General features: G+C 37.4%; 2 pseudogenes; one reads left to right on the top strand and one right to left on the bottom strand.

Annotated features, from left to right (window-relative positions):
* Positions 1–11,404, bottom strand: part of LOC125366993 — a 38,226-nt pseudogene extending 26,822 nt beyond the window's left edge.
* Positions 11,405–11,780: 376 nt separating this feature from the next.
* Positions 11,781–21,735, top strand: LOC125366992 (annotated as a pseudogene).
* The last annotated feature ends 2,887 nt before the right edge of the window (positions 21,736–24,622 follow it).

Genomic DNA, 24,622 nt, shown 5'->3' with positions numbered 1-24,622 from the left:
ATCAATTGGAAGGGATGGGATTTATGAACATATCCATTTTTGCCCAGTTCTGTGCTTGAACTCAGGCCCTGAGCATTGTCCCTGGCTTCCTTTCACTGAAGGCTTGTGTGCTACCATTTGAACTACCACACCATTTCAGCCTTTGTCTGTGTATGTGGTGCTGAGGAATTTAACCCCAGGGCTTCAGGAATGGTAGGCAAGCATACCACTGCTAAGCCACATTTCCAGACCTGAACCTGTCCAGTTTTATGATTATCCAAGAATAAGCACAAAAATAGTGAAATATACACATTCCATTAATCACAAAAATCTGAACAGCTCCAGGGTTTGCTATGAGCTGTGATCATGATGAATAATTTTCTAGACAGGTATCACTAAGTAAGAAATTACTTTAAAATGCATTTAAATCATGTTAAATAAATATAGACACAGAAAGACAAAGGAAGTCGATATTCTCTCTTATGTGGAAGGAGAAGGCACTGTCCATGTATGATTTCCCATTGTTTATTCATCTGTTTGATGAAGAAGCATCGCATGGAGACCCTGGGCTATAGCATACACAGTATTGTATGTATTATCACTATGCCCAGATATAGTCACTTCTACAATGTATCCAGGCAGCCAAACCAAGGAGGCAACGTGAAGAGAGTTTTCTCACATTACAAAGACAGTCTCAGAATCTGAGCATTCAAAGAGAGAAACCACAGCCTAACAAGGAATAGTGTTTGAGCATTTGGAGAGTTCACTGCCAGACCAGACAAAAAAAGTCTGTGAGGGTGGGAATGTGGCTTAGTGGTAGAGGACTTTCCTAGCATGCATGAAGCCATGGGTTCAATTTCTCTGTACCACATGAACAGATAAGCTGGAATTATCACGGTGGCTCAAGTGGTAGAGTGTTATCCTTAAGCAAAAGAAGCTCAGGGAAAGGGCCAGGCCCTGAGTTCAAGCCCTGGGACTGGCCAAAATACAATGAAGAAAAACTAATAATCTTTGAGACACTTATCTCAGATAACTACCAAAAAACAAAAACAAAAACAAAAACAAAAACCTCAAGTTGATCTGTTGCTCAGTTGGTCAAGTGCCATTCATGAGTACAAAAGTCAATACTGTGCCCAGAGCCTGAGTTCAAACCACAGCATCAGCACAAAAAAAATTAAGTGTGTTTCTAAACGTTGATTTATAATTTTTGTACAATATAAATTAGCAGGTTTTTAACACTGTGACAAAGTATCCAAGGAATAACTTTTTGTGTTTGACAGAGTTATTTTTTCCCTTCTGTGGAGGTTTCATCCAATGTTTAGTTGGCATGATACTTAGGCATCTTTAGTGAGAGGAATCATTGAGCCTTTATGAAAAACCAGTTTCTCATTTCATAGCTACTGGAAAAGTAAGAAGTTATGATGGTCATATAGACCTATAAAATGGTTTACAACATACTTTTAAATGTTTGAAGCAGGTTTTTCTCCTTGTACTTCACCATGTCACAAATGATTAGGAGACAACATATAATGTCATGAATTCAAGGAAATGCCACAGGGATGACCAGTAGGATTTAGTTTCTCACCATTACTTTCCATCTTTTAACCATCCAACATTTCTCAATAGTTTTGTAGGCTAGAGATCAAGATTAGAATATACGCCTTTGGGAATCATGGGATAAGGAATCTGTAACATCATTCAATGAATCCCCTGGAGTTTAACATAGAAATAATACACTTAATAACACAGTTCTTAAATACTCTGAACTTTTTTCAAGTGTTAGCTAAAAGCCTGACCATTTACTGACACATATATGATATTACTTAGCTTCCTCACCCTACCTTCAGTGAGATTTGTGGTCCTGGATTAAGAAAATCTTAGGAATGAAAGGCTGCCTGTTGCTTAGATTGTACCACTTTCCCAGATGTTGATATTGCTAGTGGGACAAGTAGGTCTATGACTTATAAAGAAATTCTTCATTTCTCCCTAGTTTTCTTCAGTGCAACTAAATCAATACAATAGTTGTGTGTTAGCATTACAAAGCTGTCAGCTTTCTCTCTGTTAATAATTCAGTTGTAAAAATGGATGGTATTATTGCTAGCTGAAATATCATCAATCATAAGTTTTAACTACATGGTTTATTAATATTTCCTATGTTATTTTATACAAAGTTTTCTCCAGAAAATACCTGTTACCACTATCCACTAAGGTAAGTTTCAAATCTAACTAGAAATTCAACATCAATCCTATTTAGGAAAGTGTTCATCTTAAAAGTTCCATTTTGTCCACACCAAAAAACATGTATCTTGCAGATCATTTTTTTTATATTTTCCAAGATTCTTCATGACAAACACCAAGTGCTTTGAAAGGAATATTTTATTTATGGAATGAGAATGAATGTTGTACCTAGCATGACTATACAGAATTAGAATGTTTTCTTTGCTGCCATTGGTTCCCAGGTGATGAGAGACAAATAAAGTGAGGTGAATTCAAGGATGTGCCACAAGATTAAATTAGTACTGCACAGACACATGTTAGAAAGTAAAAATTATACTAGTTGCAATTTTCAATAAGGTTGCAGAATTGCGCTTTTTGTTAATGAGAGACCAAAGCTGTAAAAAATCTGTTGTTAAGACATTACAATGGCCCAAATGGCACATTGCCAATACATGTGATAATTACTATAAGAAAAGTAGATTGAAAGAAAGTCTGACTCAAAAGAGGGTGAAAATGGGAAAGGTAAATGCTATAGAGAAGAAAAAAATTAATTTTATGATAATATGTGTTGACATTATGATTACACATAAGTAAAAACATTTCCTAATTTCTTTGAAGCAAAAGAAGTAGACCAAAGATATGGTGGTAGTTTTTACTTCTCACTGGATATCAACTAGTGTATGAACTGTCCAGATCATCAGCATGACAACACACAGAGAAGTAAAATCTTATTATTAAAGTATGCATAGGGAGCTGGGTGTTGCTGGCTAGCTGCTATAATCATAACTACTCAGAAGCCTGAGCTCTGAGTGTTTTGGTTCATAGCCAGCCTGGATAGGAATGTTAGTGAGGTAATTATCTCCAATGAACCACGGAAAACCCTGAAATGACATTGTGACTCAAAGTAGTTATCACTAGCTTTGAGCACAAAAGTACAGGGGTAGTGCCCAGGTCCTAATTTCAAAGCTCAGGATTGGCACAAAGAATTATACCAAGCAGAAGTAACATAACAAGATTTTGATGGGATAGCATTACTTTTCAGATATCCTTGTGTGAATACTCAAGTAACAAGTTAGTATCACATATGACTTACAGAAGAAGTTTTAAGAAAGTTAGGGCTGGAGGTAAAGTAGTTTTGAATCAATCTATAGCCCAGAGTAGAATTCCGGTAGAGTAAATACAACAACCATGGCAGTGTTGCATCCTAAGGACTCCCAATGAAGAACCAACTTCAGTACATACCTATACAAAGACTTTACTTAGCAGAGCAACAAAGAACACACCTACATATAATCCCTCAGTGAGACAAAGGTTAGAGTCCCTAGGTTTGGTGGGTAGGACACTGTGGTGAAATGCATCTCTAAGCTTTCCTTTCAGCTTTGGGTAGAACCATAGGTCAACATCTTCCAAGGAGGAAAACAATGGCCAAGAGTAGATTAAACTGTGAGTTGATGGTGGAATTGGGTGAAGAAGAAGCCATAGGGGGTGGAAATGTGGCTTAGCGGTAGAATGCTTGCTTAGAATACATGAAGCCCTGGGTTTGATTCCTTAGCACCACATAAACAGAAAAAGTCAGAAGTGGCATTGTGGCTCAGGTGGTAGAGTACAAGCTTTGAGCAAAAAGAAGCCAAGAAGAGTGCTGAAGCCCTGAGTTCAAGCCCCAGTACTGGCAAATAAAAGCAAAGAAGAAGCCATAAGCTTAGTAAGAATGGCTAAGGGGCTGGGAATATAGCCGAGTGTCAAGAGTGCTTTCCTCATATACAAGAAGCCCTGGTTTCGATTCCCCAGCACCACATATATAGAAAATGGCCAGAAGCTGCGTCGTGGCTCAAGTGGCAGAGTGCTAGCCTTGAGAAAAATAAAGGGACAGTGCTCAGGCCCTGAGTTGAAGGCCTAGGACTGGCCAAAACAACAACAACAACAACAACAAAACCAGAATGGCTGAATATCTACAACTTTCAAGACATATGTTGGCTTTGTTTCAGACTACACAGACTATTAGGAACCCAGCTACACCTCTGGAAGAAGTACTGAAGGTGTTTTTGTTTACAAGGGCTTCTTGGGTAATATCAGCCTTGAGGACAAGACCATGTGCTAGAGCTGGCTCTAGGTCTTGCTCTTGATATAATGCAATCGGTATGAGTAGAGGGGCATCAAGGAATAGTCTAGCAATTTCTCTTTGTGTAGACCAAAAATGAATCAAACTCTCAGTTGATTGTACATCAGAGGTGAAGGTGAAGATGGCTCTGATCATGGTTCTCCTACTCAGATACATGAAACTCAGTGATGCACTTAAGTCCATCTCTGGCCTTTGATCCAGAATGAATACTGGGCAGCTGATAGAGCTGCATGAAGATGCTATACATTATGGTTTTAAGCCTTTGCAAAGAAAAAAAAATGCCTGCCCCTGATAATACCCAATCTGCAACCTTCAATGGAGAAAATTCTCCAAATTCTGTTTTTTATTTCAGGCTCCTCTTACTCTTGGCCAAAGGCCAGTATTGAAGCCTTCTCCCAGTGATGTCCTAAATCGACTATGTCCAGATATACAATCTTATTCATCTCTGTGATGTGAACCATCAGATTAAGCTTTGCTGGGCTCTTCCACCTCAATCTGGACAAAGGGAAATTGTTCACAGCATTCCAGGTCTTGCGCAGTGTTACAGAGCCTTAGTTGAGGCAGGAAACAGGTACACAGTAGGTATTCACAAATCTCGGAATCATCCTCCTGGCACTTGGCCACACTACAGGTGATGGCACTTGAGGTAGACAGAAGGAAACCTGAGTCAAAAAGACCATAAATCCTCTCCTTTATCCCTCTGCATTCGTTGGAGATTGTTTCTGCCAGGTCAAAGATCAGCACAACACAAGCTAAGCCTATTTTGCTGCCCAGGCAGGGATATTATACAAAACCAAAATACCTAGTGTGCTGAGATATGGGACTTTATCTGCAGGAGAAAGAAGATACTGAAGGGTAGGTATTGTTTTGAGGTCCAGTTGAGACTGCAGCTCAGAGCAGAGTTATATAACCAACTATCATGATGACAGAGAAAGGAAGGTAAGGAACATGTAGAAAAGTGTAGAAATACTAACAAGTCTCTGGCTTCCTCCATGGGGACTATCACCTTAATAAATTATGGTCAGTGCCTGGAGTGGTGCTGTTATTGTGTAGGTGGTTCATGTCTATGCAGTGTATGAGAAGAATCATCTCCTTTCCAGATAATCCTATGTGACTAGAGTCTCACTCTGATCTATGATGTTACTGCTCTGTCTATATGTAGGTTAGGGTTACTGCTTTTAGACAGAATCTGCTGCTCCCTTTATAAATTATTCTTTGCTTTTTCGTGCATCAATTAATTGAAGCTGGATCCAGAAAATGTCTTCACAAAGAAATGAAGGCACAGAGAAAAGCCCACAGCCATGGACAGCACACTCCACATGGCCACCCTAAGCCAGAACCTCTCTGGACCCTAACACACAGTTTTGGCAATAGCCAATGAGGGTACTTCTCTTAGCATCCCACCTCCCAGTCTCTATTTCCTAGACTTTGCCTGCAGTTTGAGAGTCTCCTGTTATTAGAATTGTTAGAATATGAACTGATTGTTCAAAGCCTGGTGGATGTTGGCAAACTTCCAGTAGATGGATAAGAAAGGTGGGAGGAATATTTTGAAGAATTCACCAACTCTAACAAGTGAAGTCTGGTTCTAGAAAACCTCGTGAAAAATCTCACCTGTGCACAGATTGTAATGCCAATGTTCTGCTGCATGACACCCAAATGGCATCAGGGATGACAATGTATAAATACAATGATTCTAAGGAGACAGATGCTGCATCTGTTAGCCAAATAATATGTAAAAGGTTTCCCTTATTAGTCAGCTTGATCAGAAATGCTCTAGGTTTCCTATTTGTGTATGTGGACAACTTGTAAACTATTTAATACACGATTAATTCTTTAAAACACTAAGTGCAAGAATGATTCTCATTACAAGCTTCTGTTCTGTGTTCTGGAAACTATTTCTGGCTATATGGAGACTTGTAGTCTATGAGCCAGGCAGGAACACTCTGTCTGCAATGACTCAACATGTGTACATCTAATGGCACCACATGTGGTGATTAAATTTTTCACTCACAGAGATTCTTTCCCTATGAACAAACACTCCAACCATTTCCTCCTGGGGCCATGAATTCCAGCATGCCCTAAGTTGTGAATATTCCTTGTTTTTCTTTAAAAAAATATTGTCAAGGTGATGCATAAAAGGGTTATAGTTGATTATGAATGGTAGTGAATTTTACCATTACTTTATAACATATTGTCATTTAAGTATTGCCATTGCATTGGTTTGCCTTTCATCCTTTGTCTCACTATTTTGACGTTCCCCTTCCCTTCCCTAATTCAGACAAACATATACACTCTACCCAGGGTACAAAAATCAAATACAGTGACACCAGGGGTAAACCATAGAGAAAGTAAACCAAATGAATAATTTCATATAGTATGTTAAAAATAACAACGATAAGCTGCTGGGTTCCATATCTTAGAGTTTATTTTGCTTTTAGCATCATCTTATGTGATCATATGTACATAGCTTTTGAGCTACTGTGATAATCTGCTAAGACTATCCTAGGCATATACTAGTTGTGTCCAATGAAGGAAACCAAAGAATCTATGTTTCTTTGGGTCTGGCTCACTTCTTAGCAAGATTTCCCCCCCAAGTCTTTCAATTTCCTGATGAACGGGGCAATGTCATTCTTTCTGGTAGAAGAATATAATTCTATTGTGAATATATACCACAATTGCTTCGTCCATTTATCTTCTGAGGAGGCATCAGGTTTGGTTCCCTATCTTAGCTATGGTAAATAATTCTGCAATGAACATAGCTTTGCTGGTAGCTTTAGGATGGCCTTGCTTGTGATCCTGTGGGTAAATGCCCAAAATGTGTGGTTGCTGGACCATAGAGTTCTTTGTTTTGCCTTTTGAGGAACATCCACACTATTTTTCAGAGTGTTTGAGCAATTTTACACTCCCGCCAAGAGTGTATTAGTGTTTCCTTTGGACACATCTCCATCAGTATTTGTTGACATTAATTTTCTTGATAATGGCCATTCTTAATGAGGTGGAATCTCAATGTTATTTTGATTTGTATTTCTTATATGGCCAAGGATGTTGAGCACTATTCATATGCCTCTTGGTCATTCTTATTTCCTCTTCAGAGCGGTCCCTTTATGTCTTTAGCCCGCTTATTCATGGGGCAGTTATTTCTTTGATGATTTGTTTTGGGGAACTTAATTTTTGAGTTCTAAGTATATTTTAGATATGAAACCCTTGTCTCTTGTTTGGCTAGTGAAGATCCTCTCCCAATATGTGAACTTTCTATTTATCCTGTAAGCTATGTCCTTTGCCGTGAAGAAGCTCTGCACTTTGATGTAATCCCATTTGTCCAACCTTTCTTTGAATCATTTTGTGTTTGGGTTTCTATTAAGAAAGTTTTGACCTCTGACAAGGAGCCCTAGTGTTTTCCCTATTCCTTCTTGTAAGGTTTTCAGGGTATCTACTTTTGCCTAAAAGTCTTTGACACATTTTGAATTTATTCTGGTTCAAGTCTGATATAAGGATCTAGCTTTTGGTTTTACAAGTGTTTAGCCAATGATTTTTGTTTTTCTGGATGCCAAAAATTTAAGAGTTAAAACTCATTATAAAACATTACACAACAGATAATAAAGTAAACAGTCATTAGAGTAAATAGATAGCCTAAAGAATTAGCCAGCTAAATGTCTGATATCTATTAATAACCAGATATACAGGAAGTTCAGAAAAATAAACCCTTAAGATGGAAACGAGTGTTTATTACTGTTGTAATTACTTTCAACATGCCATGTGAAACTGTAGCTTCTATTGTTGATGATCTTCTTGTATCCCCTTCCTGGGGTTGTACCTGCACTATCACTGTATCTTATCTGAGTACATTGGAAACTATATATACTGGTATAAGAACTAGGAAAGTGAAAGGGAATACCAAAATCGAGAGACACAGGATAAAAAGACAAATGACGACAAAAGCAATACTTGCAAAACTGTTTGATGTAGACCAACTGAACAACTCATGGGAGGAGAGGGAAAGGGGGAGGAGAGAGGGGGGATGAGGGAGGAGGTAACAAACAGTAGAAGAAATGTATCCAATGCCTAATGTATGAAACTGTAACCTCTGTGTACATCACTTTGATAATAAATAAAAAAAAGAAGTGTGTGGAGTAAACAAAGCAGCACAATGACCACAATGGAAAAATGCAATAGAATAATATGCAAAACTTCAACAAACTTTTTATGTACATTAAAAGTAAAAACTGTAATTGAAAAAATACATTTCAGATTTATGATAACTTTCAACATCTTTTCCATGCTAAGAACATAGAAATATTAATGTAACTAAGCCTAAAATATGATATTTTTAGAAATAATATGTGTGTATCTTGCTTCTTTAGACACTGATCCAAATGCAGTGGCAATGAACTCCACTACCCCAGATCAGAAATAAATGTTTGCTGTAACTTCTTCCTGTCTCACTATGTTGAAGCTGACATATGTCACATTTTACATCTAGGTTAAGAATTTCCTTATTCTGTTGGGTTATAATAAATATAAATGTGGAAGGGAAAAAAAAAGAAATCAACATGCCCATTAACACAATGGCAAATAAAGTTGAGGATATTTCTCAAATCCAGAAATTAAATGGATAATAAAAATACACAAATGGTTTTTCAATATCTTTGGTATATAAGTAATGTAAATAGCTGACAAGATAAACAGAAAGCCAACAGATTGGGAAAAGATATTTACCAGCCATACAACGAACAAAGGCCTCATATCTAAAATATATGCAGAACTAAAAAAATTAACGTCCTCCAAAACAAAACCGCAAAGAACCAACAGCCCCCTCAACAAGTGGGCTAAAGACCTAAAAAGAGACTTCTCTAAAGAGGAAAAGAGAATGACCAAGAGACATATGAAAAATTTCTCTGCATCACTGGCCATAAAAGAAATGCAAATCAAAACAACCTTGAGATTCTACCTCACCCCAGTAAGAATGTCCATTATCAGGAAAACTAATAATAACAAATGTTGGAGGGGATGTGGCCAAAGTTGGGAATAGTTTACGGTTCGGTCACTCAGGAAAGCGGTATGGAGATTCCTCAGAAGGCTAAACATAGAGCTTCCCTATGACCCAGCAGCCCCACTTTTGGGCATCTACCCAAAAGACCACAAACAAGAACAACCTAAAGCCACCAGCACAACGATGTTAATTGCAGCACAATTTGTCATTGCTAAAATATGGAACCAAACCAGATGCCCCTCAGTAAACGAATGGATCAGGAAAATGTGGTACAAATACACAATGGAATTTTATGCCTCTATCAAAAAGAATGGCATTGCCCCATTCATAAGGAAATGGTAGGACTTGGAAAAAATTATACTAATTGAAGTGAGCCAGACCCAAAGAAATATGGAATCTCTGGTTTCCCTTGTAGGGAATAATTATCACAGGTTTAGGCTAGTCACAGCAGAGGATCATAAGAGCCCAATAGCTCTACCCTATGAACACGTAAGATAATGCTAAGTGAAATGAATTCCATGTTATGGAAAAGAGTGTTACATCATTGTTGTAGCTACTTTCAACATGCTATGTGAAATTGGAGCTTCTTTTGTTGATGATCCTCTTGTATCTGCTTCCTGTGGTTGTTCCCACGCTATCACTGTATCTCATTTGAGTACCCTGGATACTGTACATACTGGTATTAGAACTAGGGAAGTGAAAGGGAATATAAAAATTGAGAGAGAAAGAATAAAAAAATGACTCCAAAAGCAATACTTGCAAAACCATTTGGTGTAAACCAACTGAACAACTCATGGAGGGAGAGGGGAAAGCGGAGGGGGATGGGTAATGAGAGAGGAGGTAACAAACAGTATAAGAAATATACCCATGGTCTTTTGTATGAAACTGTAACCCCTCTGTGCATCACTTTGACAACAAATAATTATTTTAAAAAATGTAAGTCAAAGGACCTTGACAGTGACAATTCTATCATCAAGAACACAAATAACAAATGCTGGTAAGAAATAAAGTGAAAGAGAACACTTACATACAATTCATGGGAGTGTCATTTCATGCAACCACTATGGAAATATATGTAGTTTCCCCTACAAACTACAAATAGATTAAGGATATGAACCAATGCCACTACCTTGTGAGGCTGTTCATTCCATGCGTACATGTATCATATAAAATAAACACTCTGGAGAGCTAAAATACGCTATCAAAAATTTTAACATATGTGAAACAATTCTATATAAGATACTAAGTATATAAGTATTTTCTCCTACTAGTTTAAAGTATATACCCTGCTTATTTTATACTGTGATGTGTATGTGCATCCACCACTGCAGACTTTTGCAGAATGTGTTCACTACCCTGAAGTAGCTTTGTTCTCCAGTACCATTGTAGTCTCTGCATGAAATTTGGGCGTAAAATCTTTTGAAAAATAGGAAACATACAGTTAGTCTTGATATTGATTTATACTTGAGATAGAAAAAAATTTACTCTATTACCACATATTCTCAGACCAGTGCATCCTGAAAATTAGTATCTTGATCTATATTAACATTTTTAGTAAAAATTATCTGTGTGGATGTGAAATTTCATTATGCAAATGTGAAACTCAATTTTGGCATTGACCTTGACTTTTTGAGACTCCCCAATTGATGATGGCTTTATGATGTACTGATCTGTGAATTTGTGAGAATATATTTGATACAAATTCCATGCAGAGACCTCAGTAAGATCTACTGCTTTCAGCAGCGTCATTGTTTCTCAAAATATAGTAATGAGGTGAATTTGTGGAGGCCTGAGCACATGGAATTTTGAAGGAAACCTGCCTGGATCCACCAGCAATGTTCTGTGGTTGCTCCGGATATTGACTTTGGAAACTGAACTACAGGCGGTGATGCCCTTATAACTTTTGTTGATATCCCACTGGCATACAATTTTCTGGTCATTATGCTGTGCACCTGACTTGGCATCCTCTGATGCAAGCCAGTTGCATCATCCCAAATGACTTTCATGAAAATAGTTCCTTGATACAGATGTTGGACCAAATCTATCAAAGTAAACTTCATCCCTGGGGCCTCACTATCTGTGGTCTTGGAGGAAATCATAGCGCCTGGAATATAGGAGGAAAATCTGTAAACATATTTTTCAACTTATGTTTTATTCCTAGATGCAAGTTCTCAGGTGCAGAGCCTCAGGGAAGAGTTTTACACATTCTTCCTGTGGATTCTCAATAGGTTTTCATGAAGGGTGGGCTTCAGTACACATCTCTGTCCATAAAAAGACACATGTACACATGTACAAAGATACATGAATATATATATATATGAAACTGTGAGCCTCATGTCCAACCAGGATTTTAGTTTGACAGATGCTTCAGGGATGTGCCCCTTGAATTTCACATTCCTTCTTTTCCAGCTTCTCCTCCTTGTCAGGTCCTTGGCTGGCCCTAGCTGCTTTTCTACAATGAAGCACCGAGCATACATGGATGGAGATGCCATGATTGCAGGGTTTTTCCCTCTCTACACTTTGGGAACAGATCACAGTGACAGTGATGCTTCCAGGCATGAAGAGAGCAAGCCGTAAGTAACTCATCAATTAATTTCCATTTATTGTTTTATTCTCAGGACAGGCAATGTCTCAGAGAACCCCAGCTGTACAGATGCATGTTCTCTGTCTTCTCTGCCCTGACAACCCAACCCTATTGCACAAGAAATAGCTCAGTTTCATTATTGTATTTTCCATCTATTACTGAGTAAATTTCTACCTGTTAGTAGGAAAGGAACCTGGTTTCCTTCCATGTAGCTTCTCTCTCCAGGATTATAAGAACTTCACTTTTCTCCATTATCTTCTCCATCCTAGCTGTCACTGCAGAGGATGAAGTAATGTTATTAAAAACAATCTGAATTAATGGCACTTCTCTGCTGAAAAGCTATCAACACATTTCTTTCCCCACAGGCCAGTGGTCTGAGAACTTGCAGTTTGGTAACACTTATTTTTTTGTTACACTGATAAAAATTATTAATGTAGGTTTGTGGCTCATAACTGTGGCTCATAACTACTCAAAAGGACTGTATCTGAGGCTCAAGGTTTAAAGCCAGCCCGGGGATTAAAATCCCTGATAGTTTTATCAACATTTCTTCAGCCAAAGCTGGGAATGGAGCTGTGCCTCAAGTGACAGTGTTATCCTTGAGCAAAGAAGCTAAAGGACAGTGTCCAGGCTCTGATTTGAAGTCCTGCCACATGAACATAAAGTTAATCTCTTGCTCTCTCTGTCTGTCTCAGTCTCCCTATCTCTGTCTCTATGTATTTTACTTAGAAAAAATAGTAACTTTCAAATTAAGCACTGTGTCACTATTTCCTGTCATGTATGCTCCATAATCCAGGTTTTATCAAGCATATCAGCATTATCAAAGGTCCTCTATGGAAGAATTTTATCTGCCCAAGATGAAGTATGCTTTACTAGCGCACATGCATATCCTTGGCTTTTGGTCTATAACAGACGGTCTCACTAATAAAAGGCTGAAAAATTAAACAACTGTAGCTACACAGAATTTTATGAAACTATAGGGGCCACTTCCATACGTATTTTGAGAAAAATGTCATTGCCTCTATCATGTGCACTTATTTTAATTAATATGATATGACAAGTACAGCCTGAAATTGTAGCCCACAGATGGGAGCATAAAAGGAATGGATAGAAAGTCCTTTCTTCCCTGATATAAAGATACATATCTTTATCTTATATATCACTTATATGTTCTTGTCCTGGGAACTGATAATCTAAGCACTGTCTGGAACCTCTTTTGCTCCCAGCTAGTATTCTATCACTTGAGCCACAGATCCACATCTGGCACTTTTTTGCTTCTCAAATAGACATAAGAGCCTCACAGAGATCAATTGTCAAGATAGTTTCAAATTATGATCATTAGATATCACCTTCCTAAATAGCTAAGGCTAAAGGAACAAGGCAAAAAAACTGGCTTACCTTATCTTTCTTATTTTTCACTATTTACCTATGTATAGCTGATTTTCCTTCTGTTCATTTCCCAAAACATGTTTGAATATTTTTGTTACTGTACTAATATAGACACACTGAGTGTTATAATTTCAGTCAATGGGTTTCATATCTAACTACAGATGTGAAGAGAACTATGGTCTGGGTTAGTAAAATTATATGCATGGTATTGACTACAGGCAGCAATAATTATTCCTGAAGTCTTTCTTCTATATAAGTAGACCACTACAATTAGACATCAGGAGGTGAGAGGTTTGACTCAACTTTATGCCTACTGATGTTACCACAATATCTTTCAATTCCTAAACAATATGGTAATTATTCCCAGCATCTAGTTCATGTTGTAGTTCCACTCTGCTCTCCACTTTATTTAGAATCACTTTTATATCTTCTCCCACATCCTTTGTTCTCTTCCACATTTCCAATTTCTTCTGTTAATTTTCAGCTTCCTGCAGTAGCTAGGATTACAGGAATGAGCCACCAGTGCTTGGCTTCCTTTGCATTCTTGATTGGTCTTTTCTGGAAGACTGATGCACACCACTTGAGCCACACTTCCATTTCTGGATTTTTGTTTTTTAACTGGATGTAAATATATCATGGACTTTTTTGCCCCAAGTTGGCTTTGACTCTGGATCTGTAGGTCTCAGCCTCTTGAGGAGCTAGAATTTCAGTCATCATGATCCATCAACTCAGGTAGTTTTAATTTCTTTAGATATTCCTAATTTTTAATTTCTATATTCCATCATCAACACTGCAATTTGGGGGGAGACTATTTAAAATTTTATCTTGTCTTTAAATATGAAAAATTGTATTATGGTAGGCTGGGATGTAGTTCAGTGGCAAAGCTCCATGACAAAGTGCTTGCCTAGCAAGTGCAACGTCCTGGGTTCGATCCCCAGTACCAAAAAAAAAAAAAAAGGAGAGGAAAAGAAAATGGTATGATGATGGTGTCCATTGTGGTATTTTCATACACCAACACAGTACATATGAAATACATTTACTTGCTACTTCTGATTTTTCTACTGAAGAAATTCTGAAATGATTTTTAGTGTCTACCTGTGTGCTCCAGATCATGACAAACTGGCTGCTTTGCTTTATACAGGAATACAAATGTGCATGAAAAATAGGAGCCTGAATTATCCACATATGAATATATTTAAAAAGTGATTACTGAAATGAGAATTCTCTAGTTCTCATGGTGTCATGAGAAGAATTGTACTAAGACAGAAATAAGCAAAGAAAATGTAAACATATTTGATCTCCACAGGACAATTTAAGGCAATAATGTGTAGGCTCTTTCCTTATCAAGTTTTTTTTAACTGGATCTTGCAGATATTTAATTAGCTAACAAATTAATATAGGTAAAATCGCTACTTGATTTTATTATATTAATTTCTTTAGAATGTGCACACACAGAGAAATAACATTTCACACAGAGACATGCCAAAGTGAGAAAAAAGTACTTTGATCCTCTTTACTCCTCTATGTTCTTTCCTTTTCTGTATCTCTATCTAAATATATTGGGAAGAGGTTACTGATTAGTGCAATTCCCCCATAGTCACTTTGGAAGTTGGATTTCAATGTAAAGGCTTCCCCACAAGTCTTTCTTCATCCCCTGTGTTGGAGGTTTCTCTCTCCATAACAAACGCCTTGGAGTTCGATGACTGCCTTTGGTTTCATTACATAAATAAGAATAAAATTCCCTCACTTGATATTTAAGCACTAGTTTTGGTTGATATTGCCAGAAGAGCTGTTCATTATTTTGGATCTATGAGCAGAACTTCCTATAGAATTTTCATTAAATGATGCTTTGCTTCTGAAAGATGCTCTTAAATTGAGAATTTGCTAGTTCAACCTGCGCAATAACCACACAACATTAACTAGGAGATTTGAGGCTCAAGATTATTTACACAGATGGAGATAGTTACCCAAGGTGAAGAAAAAATGAATATTTTGTGTCTCATGATAAACTACTCCATATTTAATGGAAAATTTTTACTGCAATTCATATATATTATAGTTGAGATAAAGTAATTTCTCTCTCAGCTTAACTAAGTTTCTGAACGTGATTCATGACAAATTTCTTTCATGTACTTATATATTCCTCTATATAATCACAAGACACTATATTCACAGTCCATCCCAATTGGGGATAATTTTTTAACATATTCATTCGCAGAGAAGCAAACCTTCAATCCTTCAAAGTCATAATAGGAGTATTTTTTAAAGCATTTTAGAACTATCTTGTAGGTCCTTTATTTTCTGTCCTGTAGCCCAGTAATTTTTTTAAGAATTAAGTTCCCTTAATTATCATTTTTCTTATATTTCTATGGATTCCTTTTGTCCATTTTGAATCATTTGTATTTACATGTTGTCTCCATTATTTCCTTCTTTGAAATAATCCTGAATTTCTATGCTAATTATGCAGATTTACCTTCAAGAACTACCAGTTTGTTTTGGCCTTGGCTTTTGCTATTGAAGAGATCAACAAAAATTCTAATCTTTTACATAATTTGACTCTGGGTTTTGATATCTATGATGTTCGATATGGAATATGGACAGCATTTAAAAATCCTTTCATTTGCCTCTTTGGGATGTACAAGATTCCAAACTTTAACTGTATGAAAGAGAACAAATTTACAGCAGCAATTACAGGAACTTCAGGAGCAATATCTTCCCAAATTGGGACACTATTGGACATCTACAAGTTTCCACAGGTAAGAGTGGGAGAGGTGGGGGATAATAAAATGCCTAATGTGATGCCATTTGAAGTGTGAGAAGGGAATGGTAGGAAGACAGTCGACTTATGAACCTATCAAATTTTGTCATGTCAAAGAATAAGTATCCAAAGATAATGAGATATCTATAGTCCCATTGGTTTGGAAAGGGAGATAGAAAATTTAGAGCCAACAAAGGAATTTTCAGAGTTTTAATCCTTATTATTAATTTTTGTTAAAAAGTCAGGAGATGAAAAATGACTTTAGAATGTCAAAGTATGTTGCACTGCATGTTTCTGGCTCACATCTGAAATCCTGGCAACACAGGAAACATTTCTAATTAATGAGAAAAAAGCAGGCAGCAATGTGTGCTTCAAGTGGTACAGTGCTAGCTTTGAGGGGGAAAAAACATGAAGTACATGAGGCCCTGAGTTGGTGTTCCTGTACTAACACTCAACCTCCCCCCGCCATGCTCATGTGTGAGATATATTGAATTAAGTAAGTTAGGCTGAGAAAGAGAAAGGAGTTATATGTTCTCTGATATCTAATGCAAGGTCTAAATTAGGAACACGAAATAGTAAACAATACATGGAATGTACACATACCCATTTACATATATACATGATCAAAATGACTAAATTAGGGTACATATCATGATAGATTTTCATGATGTAACCTCTCTGAAAACCAGAAAAATGAAAACCAGAAAAATGAAGCATATATTCTCTGAAGAAGTGGGTAGGTGTTAATGGGGTGTGAAAAAGGGCAGAGGAACAAGGAGTACATGAGTGGACAACCACATCATAGTATGAAATATGCATAACAGAAAATGGAACTAGTAAAGTCAGGGAATATGTGCAGTGGATATAGATGACAGGACTTGATGTAAACAATGACAAAGAGCAATAGGTATTGTAAAAACAAACACATTATGCAATAATTGAAAATTTGTAATATTTATTTTTTTTCAAAATCAAAAAGAAAAACCTACATTCCACCTTCTTGACATGGTTATATAATATACATCATGACTGGGATTATGATGGGTGAAAATTTCATCCATATAATGTCCTATTTTCATTCCCTTTAGCTTGCTTCTGGGCCTTTTGATCATGCCTTGAGTGACAATAACAAGTTTCCCGGTCTCTATCAGATGGCATCAAAGGATACATCAATAGCTACAGGCATGGTCTTGTTATTGCTTCACTTCAGCTGGAATTGGGTGGGACTGGTAACCTTACAAGATGAAAATGCTTTATCAATTCTTCCTGCACTGAAAGAAGAGATGGCCAAGAACAGGGTTTGTGTAGCTGTTGAGCTAGCATTCTCAAACCATGACACCTCAAATATTTTCAAAATCATGGCACGTTATACAGAGATTAATAAATCTTCAGCAAGTGTTATAATCATATATGCTGATAATGAATCTCTACCACATTTAATGATGTGTATTGAGAAATTTTTCATAAAAGGCAAAGTTTTTATCATGAACTCACAGTGGGATTTAACCATGGGAAATAAATATTTCATAGTAGGTTCATTACATAAACCTTTCATTTTTTCACACCATCACCCAGATGTTTCTGGATTCACAGATTTTGTCAAGACAATTAACCCTTCCAAATACCCAGAAGACTTTTACCTTGCTAGGCTGTGGTTTCTCTCTTTTAATTGTTCAGATTCTGTGTCTGACTGTGTAATGTGGGAGAACTGTCCTCATGATGCCTCCTTGGGTTGGTTGCCTGGGCACATTTTTGATATGGCTATGTCTGGAGACAGTTATGATATATACAATGCTGTGTATGCTGTGGCCCAGGCTCTGCATGAGATACTTCTTCAACAATCAGAAATACAAGCAATGGGCAATAGAAGAGAGGCAGTGCCTTCCCCTACACAGGTAAGGCCTTCTGTTTTGGATGGCACACACCAAGAAGAAAGTCACTTTGAAGATAGGTTTCTTACTGTATGAACTTAAATATTTCAGGTGTTTACCCATTATCCAATAAAATATACTTCTTTGAATGTCTGTGAGATTCTCTAGACATGTACTCCTTGGAAAAAGAAGGCAAGGAACAAGGTCAAGATGTATTCCATGATTCTAAAAATTCTTTTAGTTAAAATAACCTCAACATGTGAATAATGTTTGCAAAACTGTAAAATCTTCATTTCCCACTGCATTTCTATTTTTTTGTCAGTCCTGGGGCTTGAACTCAGGGCCTGAGCACTGTCACTGGCTTCTTTTTGCCCAAGGGTAGCACTCTACCACTTGAGTCACAGCACCACTCTGGCCTTTTTCTATATATGTGGTGCTGAGGAATTAAACCCAGGGCTTCATGTATACGAGGCGAGCACTCTTGCCACTAGGCCATATTCCCAGCCCCTCCTACTGCAAGTGATGACCTCCTGCATGTAGTTTTCTGATTGAGTTTTGTTCTGCTTTACATATTGAAATTTTACCAAGCTCAAACTACAGACATTCACAAAGTTAGTGGATGAAGAAATGTGTAGCTAGGTCACTAAAAGTTATGTCACTTATGACTACATGGAATCGGTTTCTCCTGAAAAAAAGGTCTTCCAATTCTTTGCTGGGCTAATAACTGGGCTAATTTAATTTATATTGAATGATTGACTGGAATTCATAAATATTATTTTTATACCTCCATATATTTATTCTGGGATACTTCATTACATTACTCTGCTATTGTTGAATTCTGCATCAGAAATTTCAGGCAATCGGGTGCTTTTCCTATCAAGTTTCCCTTCTGAAATCTGGGATGTACTATACCATAATATGATGTATCTCTTCTAGCTGCATCCTTTTCTGCAGAACACCCAATTTCATAACCCTGCTGGAGGTCAAGTGATTTTGAATGAAAAAAGGAAATTGGAGGCAGAATATGACATTGTGAACATTTGGAATTTTCCAGAAGGTCTTGAACTTGAAGTGAACATAGGAATGTTTTCTCCATATACTCCACATGGCCATCAGCTATCTTTATCTGAAGATATGGTAGAGTGGGCCATAGACACTACAGAGGTCGGTTGGATCTCTTTCTAATGATTTTAAGGACATTTAAGTAAGCAAAATTCAACCTTAAAATCTGTACCTTATTGGAAGGTAGCAACTTTTGTAATACTAGTTACTTAGCCTGCTGAGAGCAGAATATCATGTTTTCAACTCAGTGCTAGCATGAAAGCCTATGAGACTCATCCCCAATTAAACATCAATAAAGCTGAAGTGGAACTGTGGCTCGAGCATCAGAGTGCTAGCTTTAAGCAACAGAACTCAAGTACATAGCCCAAGCTCTCAAGACTTAGTTCTGGCACACAACCCTAGAAAAGGGAGACCTATGCACTTCCTTACAGCAGTTTTAAACTTTCAAAGAGGATTTTTCCTACTTACACCTCCTCAATCACAAATGAGTAGGAGATAACAAATTGACATGAATTCAAAGATACTCCATACAAGTGGTCACTAGGACTTACTTTCTCACCATTCATCTCTAACTGTTAAGGGTCTCTCTCACACTCCTACGTAGATTTCAACCGACAAGATAGAGATCAAGGTTACAGAATGTAAGCCTTTTCTGGTATGATATAGAATGTATAACAGCATTCAATCACCTGACAAGATTCATGTCTGTAAAATCAAATGTTTAATATTCTTATTATTTAAAATAATGGAATTTTTGGAGTGTCAGGTAAAAGTCTGGACAGTTACTGACACATATCTGATTTTCCTCAGCCTCCTCACTCTGTCTGCAGTGAGAGCTGTGGTCCTGGGTTCAGGAAATCCCCCCAGCAGGGAAAGGCTGCCTGTTGCTTTGATTGTGCCCCTTGCTCAGACAATGAGATGGCTAATGTGACAGGTAAGTTTATGACTTAGGGAGAAATTCATACCCTTGCCTAGTGTCCCCCAATGCATGCAATGGAAAACTTGTGTATTAGAATTGCAGCACTAGCTTTTCTTCCTTAACTTGGTGATTTAATTGACTCTGACTTATGTGTAGGATTAGTTTTTCCACTGTTTTATGCATATTATTCAAGAAATCACTAATGTAATTTCAACTTCTGTAATATTAGGTGCAAATCCCTTTTGTGTATAAGATCACAATCTTTTTTAAAATTAACTTTAGAATTCAAAGAACACAGAAATCTTGCATATTGGTATTTCCTAGTGCTCAGAAATGTTCATACAACAAAGTGCTCTGGTTGAGTTTTGTGTAAGAACAGGCACAAGAGTTGTGCACAACATGACTTTGCTCTGGTTGAGCTTTGTGTAAGAACAGGTAGAACAGGTAGAACAGGTAGAACAATGATAATCAAATCACACATTTATTTGAATCATGTTGCCCAACTCTTTACAAGTAAGTAGGAGAGACAAATACGATAGCTGCAAGAAAGGGCTACACGGCTATTTATATTGTCCAGATACAAACTCAGAAGTGCAATGCTCACTTTTGGATGAGAGGTTTGAGTAGTGCACACAAGGCTGAGACTAAGATGGCTGCAGGAAGAGGCATAGAAAAAAATTATTTGGGTACTAGAAATCTGAATAAATCATATGGGTGATAGTCAATGTGGGTAAAAAAGAGAATGGGGGAATGTATCACAGAATATGATGAAAATGTAAAATGATACTGAACACATCTGGTGATCCTTGGTAATGTTTGCTTTTATGCTAATAATTATTTACATGTTGGAATTATCAGTATAAAGGGATTTCATAATTTCCTTTTATGTACTAAAAAGGTTTCATGGTTATTTGACTTCCTTACCAGATATGGAGCAGTGTGTGAAGTGCCCAGATTACCAGTATGCCAACACACAGAGAAACCAGTGCCTCCAAAGAGCAGCAAGTTTCCTGGCTTATGGAGAGCCCTTGGGGATGGCCTTGGTCTGCATGGCTCTTTGTTTATCTACACTCACAGCATTTGTTCTTGGACTCTTTGTGAAACATCAGAACACCCCCATTGTTAAGGCTAATAACCAGGCTCTCAGCTATATCCTGCTCATCTCCCTCATCTTGTGTTTCCTCTGTTCCTTCCTCTTTATAGGACATCCCAACACACTCACCTGCATACTACAGCAAATCACATTTGGTGTTGCATTCACTGTAGCTATTTCTGCTGTCTTGGCTAAAACAGTAACTGTAGTTCTGGCCTTCAAGGTCACTTTCCCAGGGAGAAGGATGAGGTGGTTGCTGGTATCAGGGGCTCCTAACTTCATCATTCCCATGTGCACTCTGATCCAGGTGATTCTTTGTGTACTCTGACTAGCAACTTCTCCTCCTTTTATTGACACAGATGTACACTCTGAACATGGCCACATCATTATCCTATGCAACAAGGGCTCCCTCACTGCTTTCTACAGTGTCTTGGGTTATCTGGTTTTGCTGGCCCTGGCCAGTTTCATTGTGGCTTTCCTGGCCAGGAACCTGCCTGACACCTTCAATGAAGCCAAGTTCCTGACCTTTAGCATGCTGGTGTTCTGCAGTGTGTGGCTCACTTTCCTGCCTGTATACCATAGTGCCAAGGGAAAAGTCATGGTTGCTGTAGAGGTCTTCTCCATCTTGGCTTCCAGTGCAGGGTTCCTGGGCTGTATCTTTGCCCCCAAGTGCTACATCATCTTGTTAAGGCCAGATAGAATTTTTCTGCATGATTTTAGGGACAAAACACACACTAGGGGAAATAAGTCCTTTTAACGTGAAATTTAGATGTACAATCAAATCTATACAAGGTTGAGACCAGATCTGCATGCCTTTTTCTATCAGATATTAGTTTATATTGTTGTAATCAATTCAATATGTGACTCTTAATCATTTGTCTTGTATAGTCATAAGTTGTAGTCACATCCAGATAAATTTGATTTTCATTCTATATATTTTTTGTTCTTACTATTTACTTTGTCCTTAGCCAATCATCTCCACTAGTTTATTTTCATGGTTACTAGTTATATTATTGCACTTTCTTAATAATTTGCCTATTTTTTCATTACCAGTCCTGGGTCTTGATATTAGAGCATGGGTACTACCCCTGAGTTTTTTTTTTCTTGTTATCCTCAGAATACTGCTTTATCCCTCGAACCAAGATTCTACTCTTGGATTTCTGGTGGTTAACAGGAAATAATGTTTTCTTGACTTTCCTATCTAAGCTTATCATCACATTGCTCCTTTCTATACTGTGTTTATGGGTATTTTTCTAAATTTTCAAATACATTTTCTTCCTGCTTGTACATAACTATTCTAATTAATTACAATTCATTAATACCTCTTTCAAAAGAACAATGTTCTCCTATACTCATTAGAGTGTATTTTGCTTAATAGTTGTGTACTTCCATTCACATTCCTGTTATTTTCCATATTGCTCAATCATTCTCTCTGATTCTATTCCCTCTGCACAATCATTCTCTCTGATTCTATTCCCTCTCTTTTGTTCTTATTTTTCCTCCTCCCTCTCCATGTTCTCTAGATTGTTTTAAAATTTCGGGAATGGATTTTATATGCTACAATTTTATAGCAAAAATTGCTAGTTTTATGAAATAATATCTATGGAAAGTAGAGATTCATAAAAGGTTGCTTTCTCATAGCTGGATAAGCTTTTCAATTTACTCTTGTTTAATCACTTTAAAAATATTGTACTTACAAAACTGTACGTATTTTATATGTCTGTACATACTTTTTGTTTTTATATTTCAATTTGTATTATATCTGTTGATAAGAAATGTCATATTTCTAATACACTAATTTTATAAGAAATAGACCATTCATTATTACACAGACTGACTTATTGGGTTCTATGCTATGTTAAAGAAACATATGACTATTTAAGGTGTATGGTCACATAATGACATATATTTCTGCTCTCTCATATGGTTCATTGCACCTTATTTTTTTCTGACATTTGCATTCTCTTTTTTGAGAATTTATTTTTATTATCTTTAAGTATATCTACAAAGGTTTTCAGTTCAACATACCAATTTATGAGCACAATGAAATTTGATTTAACTTCAGATTGACTGAATAGCTAGATATGATTTAACTTCAGATTGACTGAATAGCTAGATGTGATTTAACTTCAGAATGCTTACAATGGGATTTTACTGCTTTAGTTTTAGATTAAAATTTAAATAACCCACATTGTGTTTATGTTTCTTTCATAAAGGCATACTACTTAACAAATATTTCTAAATTATTAGTATTTTTATCCAGAGAGTCAAAATATTTCAGTTTATATTAAAGTTGATTGTTTATTTTTCTTCTTGATTTCAATAATTTCAACAATAAAATTGGATTGTAATTGTGACTAAAAAACTGATTAGCCATTCAATGTCAAGCAGTTAACAACAGTCATCACAATATATGAGATCCCCAAATATCTACTTTGCCCAAGTGAAAGTGCATTTTGGACATTAGGTGCTGGAGCCATCCAAGAGCGAAAAGGGAATCCTGAATGAGGGGGGCGAGAATTAAAGAAAAGGAAAAATGCAAGACAAGAGAAAAAGGACAAGAGACAAAAGATGGGGTACGAGAGGTCTGTAACTCGAGATTGTAACTCAAGACTGCAGCCACGTTTATTCTTAACTTCCAGCTTATATGCTGTTTAGGAACCAGGGACTAGCATAGGGTTGCTAAAACTCAAGAACACAAAGAGGCTTTGAAGTTCACAACATCTGATGGCAGTAAAGACAGAATGAGGTTGATTAACATAGGAATGTACTCCAGCGGTCATAGCAAAGCAATTCCGGATAGGGGCTGAGTTACTAGTGAACAAATGTCTTTGCATTTAGGATATCCTTGTAATAAACAACAAGCCAGAGGTCAGAATGAAATTAGCTGCAGTTTAGGCTCCGCTCCCAACACCTCCCCCGTCTTGGTTTAAAGAAGCGAAACCACCTGTCTTAGGTTGAGTGGGTCACCAAGCCTGTCTTACACATAACCGGGAACTTCTTCAGAGCAAAGCTGAAGGCCCTGTCATAGGTCCGTCAGACTGAGACCCCCCCTTACCCATCTCTGGCTGCAGTTCCTCTCAAGGGAAATTCATTTACTTGGAGTTTGACCTTATGCAGCTGACTGGCTAAACTCATGAAAGAGTTTTGCAATATGCGTATGATGCAAGGAAGGCATAGGAAAACCATCAGCAAAAGTATCCCTGGGGGCTGGGGAGATAGCCTAGTGGCAAGAGTGCCTGCCTCGGATACACGAGGCCCTAGGTTCGATTCCCCAGCACCACATATACAGAAAACGGCCAGAAGCGGCGCTGTGGCTCAAGTGGCAGAGTGCTAGCGCCTTGAGCGGGAAGAAGCCAGGAACAGCGCTCAGGCCCTGAGTCCAAGGCCCAGGACTGGCAAAAAAAAAAAAAAAAAAAAAAAAAAAGGATCCCTGGGCCTAGCAATGTCATTAGCAGCCCCTTAACATTAGTCAAGGAAGGGATATACTGTTGAAGTTGTTCCAACAGTTCTTTTGCTGTTTTTGCCACTTCAGAGTCCATAGGCGGAGCTTGTTCTAGTCCAGCTATTTGCCTATGGAGTTGAAAGAGATCTAAGGACAAGCTATTATGGTGCCAAATACCATTAAGATGTGCTGCAACTTG

Source organism: Perognathus longimembris, chromosome 18 (assembly GCF_023159225.1).
Source record: "Perognathus longimembris pacificus isolate PPM17 chromosome 18, ASM2315922v1, whole genome shotgun sequence".
Lineage (NCBI taxonomy): Eukaryota > Metazoa > Chordata > Mammalia > Rodentia > Heteromyidae > Perognathus > Perognathus longimembris.
Note: the sequence above shows the minus strand (reverse complement) of the source record. Positions and strands in the feature narration are given on the sequence as shown.